The sequence below is a fragment of the Camelus ferus genome, chromosome 18 (genome assembly GCF_009834535.1).
Source record: "Camelus ferus isolate YT-003-E chromosome 18, BCGSAC_Cfer_1.0, whole genome shotgun sequence".
Classification (NCBI taxonomy): Eukaryota; Metazoa; Chordata; class Mammalia; order Artiodactyla; family Camelidae; genus Camelus; species Camelus ferus.
Window position 1 is genome coordinate 37,596,350 of NC_045713.1, and position 8,501 is coordinate 37,604,850.

Genomic DNA, 8,501 nt, shown 5'->3' on the forward strand with positions numbered 1-8,501 from the left:
TGAGTTCAGAAGTGTTCCTTCCTCTGAAATTTTTGGAATACTTTCAGAAAGATAGGATAGGTGTTGACTCTTCTCTAAATGTTTGGTAGAATATGCCTGTGAAGCCATCTGGTCCTGGACTTTTGTTGTTGTTGGGAGTTTAAAACTTACTGACTCAAATTTAGTCCTGCTAATTGTCTATTCATATTTTCTACTTCTTCTTGTTTCACTCTTAACAAATTGGAGCTTTCTATGAACTTATCCATTTCTTCTAGGTTGTTCTTTTGTCGGTGTGTGGTTGCTCATAGTGGCCTCTTATGATGCCTTGTATTTCTGTGGTGTCAGTTGTGACTTCTCCTTTTTCATTTCTGATTTTGTTTATTTGGGTCCTCTCCTTTTTTTTCTTGATGAGTCTGACTTAAATTTTATCAATTTTGTTTAGCTTTTCAAAGAACCAGCTTTTAATTTTATACAGCTTTCCTATCTTTTTAGTCTCTATGTCATTTATTTCTGCTCTGATCTTTATTATATCTTTTCTTCTTGTAACTTTGGGTTTTGTTTGTTCTGCTTTCTCTAGCTGCTGCAGGTGTAAGGTTAGGTTGCTTATTTCAGAGTTTTCTTGTTTCCTGCAGTAGGCTTGTATCACTATAAACTTCCCTCTTAGAACTGCTTTTGTTGTGTCCCAGAGGTTTTGGATCATTGTGTTCTTGTTTTCATCTGTCTCAAAGCATTTTTTAATTTCCTCTTTGATTTCTTCAGTGATCCGTTGGTTGTTTGGTAGCATATTGTTTAGCCTCCACATGTTTGCAGTTTTCCCAGTTTTTCCCTTGTAGTTGATGTCTAACTTCACAGCACTGTGGTCAGAAGAGGTGCCTGGTATGATTTCAATTTTCTTAAACGTACTGAGGCTTGATTTGTGGGCCAGCATGTGATCAATTCTGGAGAAAGTTCTGTGTACAAAGAGAAGAATGTGTATTCTGTTGCTTTCAAATGGAATGTTCTATAGATGTCAATTAAGTCCATCTGGTCTAATGTGTCATTTAGGGCCTGTATTTCCTTATTGACTTTCTGTCTGGATGATCTGTCCATTGATGTAAGTGGGACGTCAAGGTCCCCCACTATTATTGTGTTATTGTCTATTTCTCCTTTTATGTCTGTTAACAATTGCTTTATATATTGAGGTGCTCCTATGTTGGGTGCATATATATTTATAATTGTTATATCTTCTTTCTTGATTGATCCCTTGACCATCATGTAGTGTCCTTGTCTCTTGTAACAGTCTTCATTTTAAGATCTCCTTGTCTTATATAAGTATTACTACTCCAGCTTTCTTTTGGTTTCCATTGTGTGGAATATTTTTTCCATCCCTTCACTTTCAGCCTCATGTGTCTGTAGCTCTGAAGTGGGTCTCTTGTAGACAGCGTGTATATGGATCTTGTTTTTCAATCCATTCAGCCAGTCTATGTCTTTTGGTTGGAGCATTTAATCCATTTACATTTAAGGCAGTTATCAATATGTATGCTCTTGTTGCCATTTTGTTAATTCTTTGGGGTTTGTTTTGTAGATTTTTTGTGTGTCTGTTTTGTGGGGGGGGGTTTTCTTTTTCTTTTTCTTTTTTTTTCTTTTTTCTTTTGTTCTCCTTTCTTGTGGCACTAAAATCAAGTATTGGGAAGGTCTGTTCCTCCTGGAAGTTCAAGGGGAGAATCTCTTTCCTAACTTTCCCAGCTGCTAGAGGCACTGTCTCCCTGGGCTCCTGGCCCCTCCTCCAACTGCAAAGCCATGCGTGCATCTCTCTGACTCTGCTTCTGTCTTCATGGCTCCTTCTGACCTCAGCTGGGAAAGAGTCTGTGACTTTTAAGAACTTGGGACGTTGTTGGGCCTATCAACTAATCCAGAATAACCTCCCATCTCCAGGCCGGGACCTTAGCGCATCTGCAAAGCCCTGTCAGTGGGTGCCATCTCAGTTTTGGGGGTTAGGATGAGGACATTGTGGAGGGGCCATCCTTCTGTCCCTACATGTGTAATGGGGTGCAGGTGGGTAAAAGGGTCCCCGGTGTTGGAGGTGAATCAAGCCAAGACAGGTGGCTGGGCTGTGACCCAGACTGTCCCTCCAGGCCTGGTTGACCACGGCAGGTCCCCTCTTTGGAGGCCACCTTCCCAGGTGTGCAGCCTTCACAGGGTCACTGCAGACCCCACACACAGAGGTGGTGACCTGTCATTCTTATTTGTCATCAGATCAAATGTGGAACACACATTTTGAGCCTCAGCTCCAGGCCAGGTGCTGGCTGGAAGGAGACAAATCTGGGCCCCACCCAGAAGCCACGTCCTAGTAGGGTTCCGGGCACCCCCACCCCCACCACTGTGCCTCAGTCTCCCCCAACCAAAGAGGGGAGCACTGACCGAACGGGTCTCTGAGGGGACCCCCCAAGCATGGGCGTAGGAGTTGGGCAGGGAGCTGGGGTGGGAAACAGGGGCAGGAAAGTCCCAGCCCCTCCCAGGGACCCTAATCAGCTGAGTCATCAGGCCCTGACAGGACAGAGGACAGTTAGGAACGGGCGGCCCCAGGCTGAGCAGCTGGTGCTGTGCCCATCTGATCTGTGGTGGAGACCATGGGACCCAGGAGCAGGTGGGGGGACAGGGACCTTGGAGAGAGGGTTTGGCAGAGAGACTCCAGTCATGGGGACCTGTATTATCTCCACTGGGCTCAGTCTGGGCCTCAAACTGTATTTCTTTTTTTTTAATATCAATTTTAAAAATAGTTTTAAGTTTATAGAGAAATTGCAAAGGCAGTATAGACATACCCATATACTCCACACCCAAGCTCCTCTCTTACTTAAACAGTTTACATCGGTAGGGGTCAGTCAATTAATTATGAACGGCTATGATGCATTATATTAACTACACTACACAGTTTACTCACACTTCCTTACTTTCCCCCTAGTGTCCTCTTTCTGCCCCAGGCTCCCGTCCAGGTCCCTCGTGGCATTTAACTGCCTTGTCTCCCTGGGCTCCTCTGGGCTGGGACAGAGTCTCGGACTCCAGGGTCATCAATGTGTGTTTCCTGCCTCAGTCCCAGAATCAGTCCCACAATCATTTCTCCAAGGAGACTGGGTCCTTTTACTGGAGAAGGACTTAGAGGCCCCAATCCAGGCACGGGGTGTGCTCGCTGCTCTTGCGTTGTCATCGACCCGAGGTACCCTCGGCTGACAGCGCGAGGATGTGTTGTGTGTCCTAACTGCTGTGTATACGCGTATCCATGATATCTTTAAGTGCATCCATCTGTGTCTACATGAGGCTAAACAGGACCTCAGACTCCGGTCTCCACCATCAGCACAGGGGTCCCTCCATGCTCCGCCTCTGCTGACCTGAAACCTCCCGCCCAAAAGCGAGAAGCCCGGCTCCCACGGCAGTCACTGGACGGCAATGTGGGAACCACTCCCTGCGCCATGTAGGGACTGACTTCATCAACAGAGTGTGTGCTGTGTACAGAGACTCAGGCATCACCGTGTCCCCAGGGAGGTGATGTCCCACGTATATGACTCTGTGGGTTGTCCTGCCACCATTGCCCTCGGGTCTGGTTGCAGGGCTGCACCTTAGGAGGTTGATCCCTCACCGGATGATGGACTTCTGGCTGTATCCTATTGGGGGCCATATCAACAAAGCTGCCATGAACTATGCCGTTTAAGTCTTTAGGTGGACGGCTCAGCTTGCTTTGACTATTTCCCCACACAAGAGGATTCCCTGCTCCAGTCACATCCATCCCATCCCCTCTCAGGGCCTGGGGATACTCAGAAACCACGACCCGGTGATGGGTGATGCTGAGACTCTGGGGGTTTTTCTGGGACAGAGCTGGAGAATGCGTGTACACACACACGCACGCACACATGGGCTCACACGCGAGCTCACACGCACACACGTGTGCACAATCACACGTGCGCTCACACACGAGCACACATGTATAGCCACAGTCGCATGCACACGCGTGCACACCCAAAAGCACACACGTGCACACACGTGAGCACACACGGGCTCACACAGCCCACATCTATAGTTCTCTCCCTGCACTGAAACCACCATCTCGGCTCAGAGGTGGGAGAGGAGAGGACGGTGTGACCACAGCAAGACCATCCAGTGTTTCACGGTGGGTGTGGCAGTGTCTCCCTTTAATCTGCACCTTCCTCATGAGTGAGCAGGTGCCTCTTCTCACATGCTTCTTGGTGGCTGTTCACCAGGTGGAGGGTCTGCACCAGCTGCTGCCCTTTTTAATCACCTTGGCTGTCGTCCCAGGCAGTTGTAGGGGTTCCTTCCTCCCTCTCTCCCTCCTTCTACATGTGGGCACAAGTCCTTTAGCAGATATAGGTATTGTGTATATTCCTCTCCGCTTGATGGATAAAGTTTCATTTCCTTAAAAGTGTCGCTCGAAGGGCAGCTTGTAAATTTTGGCCAAGTCCCAGTTACCACCTTTCTCCTGTGTCCATTAGTGCTTTTTGAGTCCCCTCTGCCTTTCGCCAGGCTGGCAAGAGGTTCTGCTATGGTTTCTCCTAGGTGTCTTACAGGGTTAATGTCTGCATTTAAGTCTAGGATCCACTCTGAACTGATTTTTATATGTCATGGGGTAAGCACTGAGGCTTGTGTCTTTTCCCGTACAGATTACACAGCTGTTCCAGAAACGAGTGTTAAGGCCATCCTTTCCCTGTCTGGAAAGCAACTGATCATGTATGTGTGGGTCTCTTACTGGGCTGTGATTTTATTCATCTGCACATTACCCTACACTAATACGGCACACTCTCTGGTTACTGTAGCATTATATTAAGTCATCAAGGGCTCGTGTGCAGTTCACACTGTGCGTCGATGCCTGGGGTCCCATATGTGGCTTCGTGTCTGGGCGAATCCACAAAGCATACCCGCTTCCCCCATGCCTCTACATCTTGTCCCCTCCCCAGAGCCCCTGCCCCACCCCCTAGAGTGGACGGAGACTTGTTCCAGGACCAGCTGACCCAGAGTGTGGTCCCCATCGGCCCAACATCCTCCATGCCTGGGGCTCTGGGGATGCCTTCCAGGTGAGCCTAGGTGGGTGAATTGGAGGATGGGGACTCCTCAACTCTGCGGCATCCTGGTCCTCACCCAACACTTCCCCAAAGACGAGCAGGAGGGCTTCTGCTTGGCCAGGGAGAGTACCTGGCAACAGGCAGCGTGGTGAGCTGGGTGAGGGCTGTGCAAGCCCCTCTGACTCCCCTGTCCTGGTCTCTGCAGGGCCTGGGTTGGCTCTCCAGCCCTCCTGGCCCTCCCACCCTCCAACTCTTGACCCATGACCCCTCCCTAGCACGGGCACGGAGGGCGTGAGCCACACGCTGGGCCTGGAAGGAGGACCGCTGCAGCAGCCCTGGGTCCAGCCCAGCTCAGTGTCTTCTCCCCGTGGGAACTGAGGCCGAGGTCACACGCAGGAGGGTCTGCAGACCCCAGAGCTCCAGATCTAGCTGGGCACCCCACGCTCACCCTGCATGGCTGCTGGCTCCTCTCAGGCTATTACCTAGACCCGGTAAGCAGGTAAGGGGTGGGAGGAAGCCAGCCCCTCCCCCTGCACCTGCCCAGCCCCATCTGGCAGGTGCTAAGGGGCCTCTGCTTTGCACAGCCAGGCGCTTCCCCTAGTGGACACACAGGGGACGGGGGGACTCCGGAGGGAGCTGGGCTCAGGACAGAAATAAACCTGCTTTATTCCTGGGTGACATGATCGCATACATAGAAGAGTCGGAGTCTTCTACAAACCCCGGAATAAGCGAATCTGGTGAGGCTGTGAGACACAAAATCAATATGCGGAAAATACTGTGTTCCTAAATATCACCCACCCATGAAAATCATACTACTACTTGCCATAGAATTAAAAACAAACCAACAAAATCTAGTTATTCATTTAAAGAAAGGTGTGCGAAGTCTCTACACCAGAAAGTACGAGGCATCGCTGAGAAAAAGCTTTAAAGCCCTAAAGAGATAGGGATATGTCATGTTTCTGGACTAACAGATCAGTTCGACCCATTTTGACTTAGAGTGTCAGGAAATCCAAGTCAACATCCCATCAGCCTTCCTTCTTGCAGACATTGACAGTCTGATTCTAAAATTAATATGAAAATGTGAAGAACCTGGAAGAGCCAAGACAATTTTGAGGAAAAAGGCAATGATGCCCCACCCATGCTCTCCAACTTCAAAACAGTCTAGAGTTATCGTAACTAAGGCGGTGCGTTGGGGAAGGACGCACGCACAGATAAAAGGAACAGAACAGAGCAGATAGAGATCCAAAAATGACAGGGCCACCTGATTAACGAGAACAATGTCACCGATACTGAATGGGTAACGGGTGGCCTCTTCAATAAATGGTGCTGGGCTGATAAGATAAGCATGTGGGGAGAAGTGAGACTTGGGCTCCCCTTCACATCAGACACAAAGATTAATCCGAGATGGTTTATGTGAAGTGTGGGTGTTGATACTATGAAGCTTGCAAAGCAAAGCAGGACAGTATCTGCATTACTGTGGAATTGTTCCCACCATGAAGGGCAGTGGGCTACCAGCGCACCCACCGCCCCGGGTGAACCTCAGCACTGATCCACTGAGCACACGAGGCAATTCGGCACGGACGGCGGTCCGTGCTCAGTGCTAGGACCAGCAAAACTGCCTATGGTGGCAAAATGATGACAGCGGCTGCCTCCGGGGGTGGAGGAGGGTCTTGACTAGGAGACGTGAGCAAACATTCCGGGTGATGACAATGTTGGATATCTTGTTTTGGGTGGTGATTTCACAGGTGCTACAGTCGTCGAACCGCATTGAATTCGGTTGTATGTCAGCATATCTCAGTCTACAAATCCATATGTGTGTGTATATAGACTTCGGGTTTCTGCTCGGACAGGTAGACAGCTTGGAAGTTGCTGCTTCTGTCCTAACAACGAGAAAATGCAGAACACACTGAAAGGCAAGGGAAGCCCCATTGGAGGTCACAGGGCAAACCACTGTCCCCAAACTGGAGAGATGGATGATCAGAGAGAAGCTTGCACGGTGAGCAGAAGCTGTGCAGCCTGAGAACAGGCACAGAGCAGTTGTTGGACACTCAGCCTGGGCGGGGGAGGGTCCCAGTCTCCTGGGGTGCCAGTCTTGGGGATGCTTGCACTTTGATGGGTTTTCCCTCCAGGAGCTCCACCAGGCTGTCAGGGAGAAGATCTGAGAAACAACCCTTCAGGCTTCAGGCAGAAGGAGGAGAAATAACCCATGAGAAATGCACCCAGAGCTTTCTGTTCTCTGTCACAGAAGCCTGCCTTCAAGGAAAACCACGTTACCAGACCCAGGGCAGGACCGGTAGACCACTCAGCCGCCTCCAGCCTTCCTCTCAGCCCAGGGACCAAAGCCCACCAAAACACGGAGATTTGCTCATGGGATATGAGAGCCCTTCCCCAGCCTCATCCACAGGGTTCGGGCATATTAACACTGGATCACAGCTGGGAGGACTCTGCACGTGGATTCTATTTGAGGAAAATCTTCCAGGGAAACCAAAGGCAACAGGAGAGGCACAACCAGGACACCAGAGAAGTATGAAGCCTCACAAACAGTGGACACAGCCCAAGGCCAGCCAGGTAAACATAAATCCTCACACGAAACACCTATTTACCTCCTGTTAGCTGGTACATCGTGTCCACTTTCCTCCAAAATATCACAAAGCACGCTAAAAGGCAATAAAGGCAGTCGGAAGTGACAAAGCAAGCAATAAAGCCAGACCCCGACATGGCAGAGACTGGGAACTGTCAGACTGAGACCTTAAAATAGCTATGATCACATGCTCAGGCCGCTAATGGAAAAAGTGAACGCCATGCAGGAACAGATAGGGTAATGTAATTTCTTTTCATGCTTGGTAACTTTTTAACTTATTGCACATTGTGGCAAAATACACGTAACATGAACTTTACCATTTTAGCCATTTTCTGTGTCCAGTTCAGCAGTGTAAAATGCATTCACCTTGCTGTAAGCCTCTCTCCAGAACTGCTTTCCTCTTACAAAACTGAAGCTCTGTCCGGATTAAACAACCCCTCCCCCAGCCCGTGGCACCCAACTTTCTACTTTCTGTCTCTATGAATTTGACACCTCTAGGGACCTCATGCGAGCAGAATCATATAGAATTTGTCCTCTTGTGTCTATGCCTGGTGGCTTTAAATTGGATGCCAGACCTGGTGTCCACTGTGTGCTTGGTGGCTGCATTTTGCTATGTGAGCTGAAAGACTGTGAGGCTGTATTCCGGCATTCCGTTAAGTAATCTGGAATCCCTCAGATCCTTCTGAGGCTTGCTTACAAACTTTCTTAGGGTGGGTCCAGAGAAGCCGTTACTCTACGGCTAATTCCACTCCAATGCGAAGATGACAGGACTTTGCCAGTGCAGGGTCTTAGGAGGTTTCTCCGATCGACCGGCAGAACATGACATATTCCCAGCCTTGTGTGAGCTCCAGGAATCCATCTGCCTGCTCCCCTCAGATGGATCTCATCCCTGA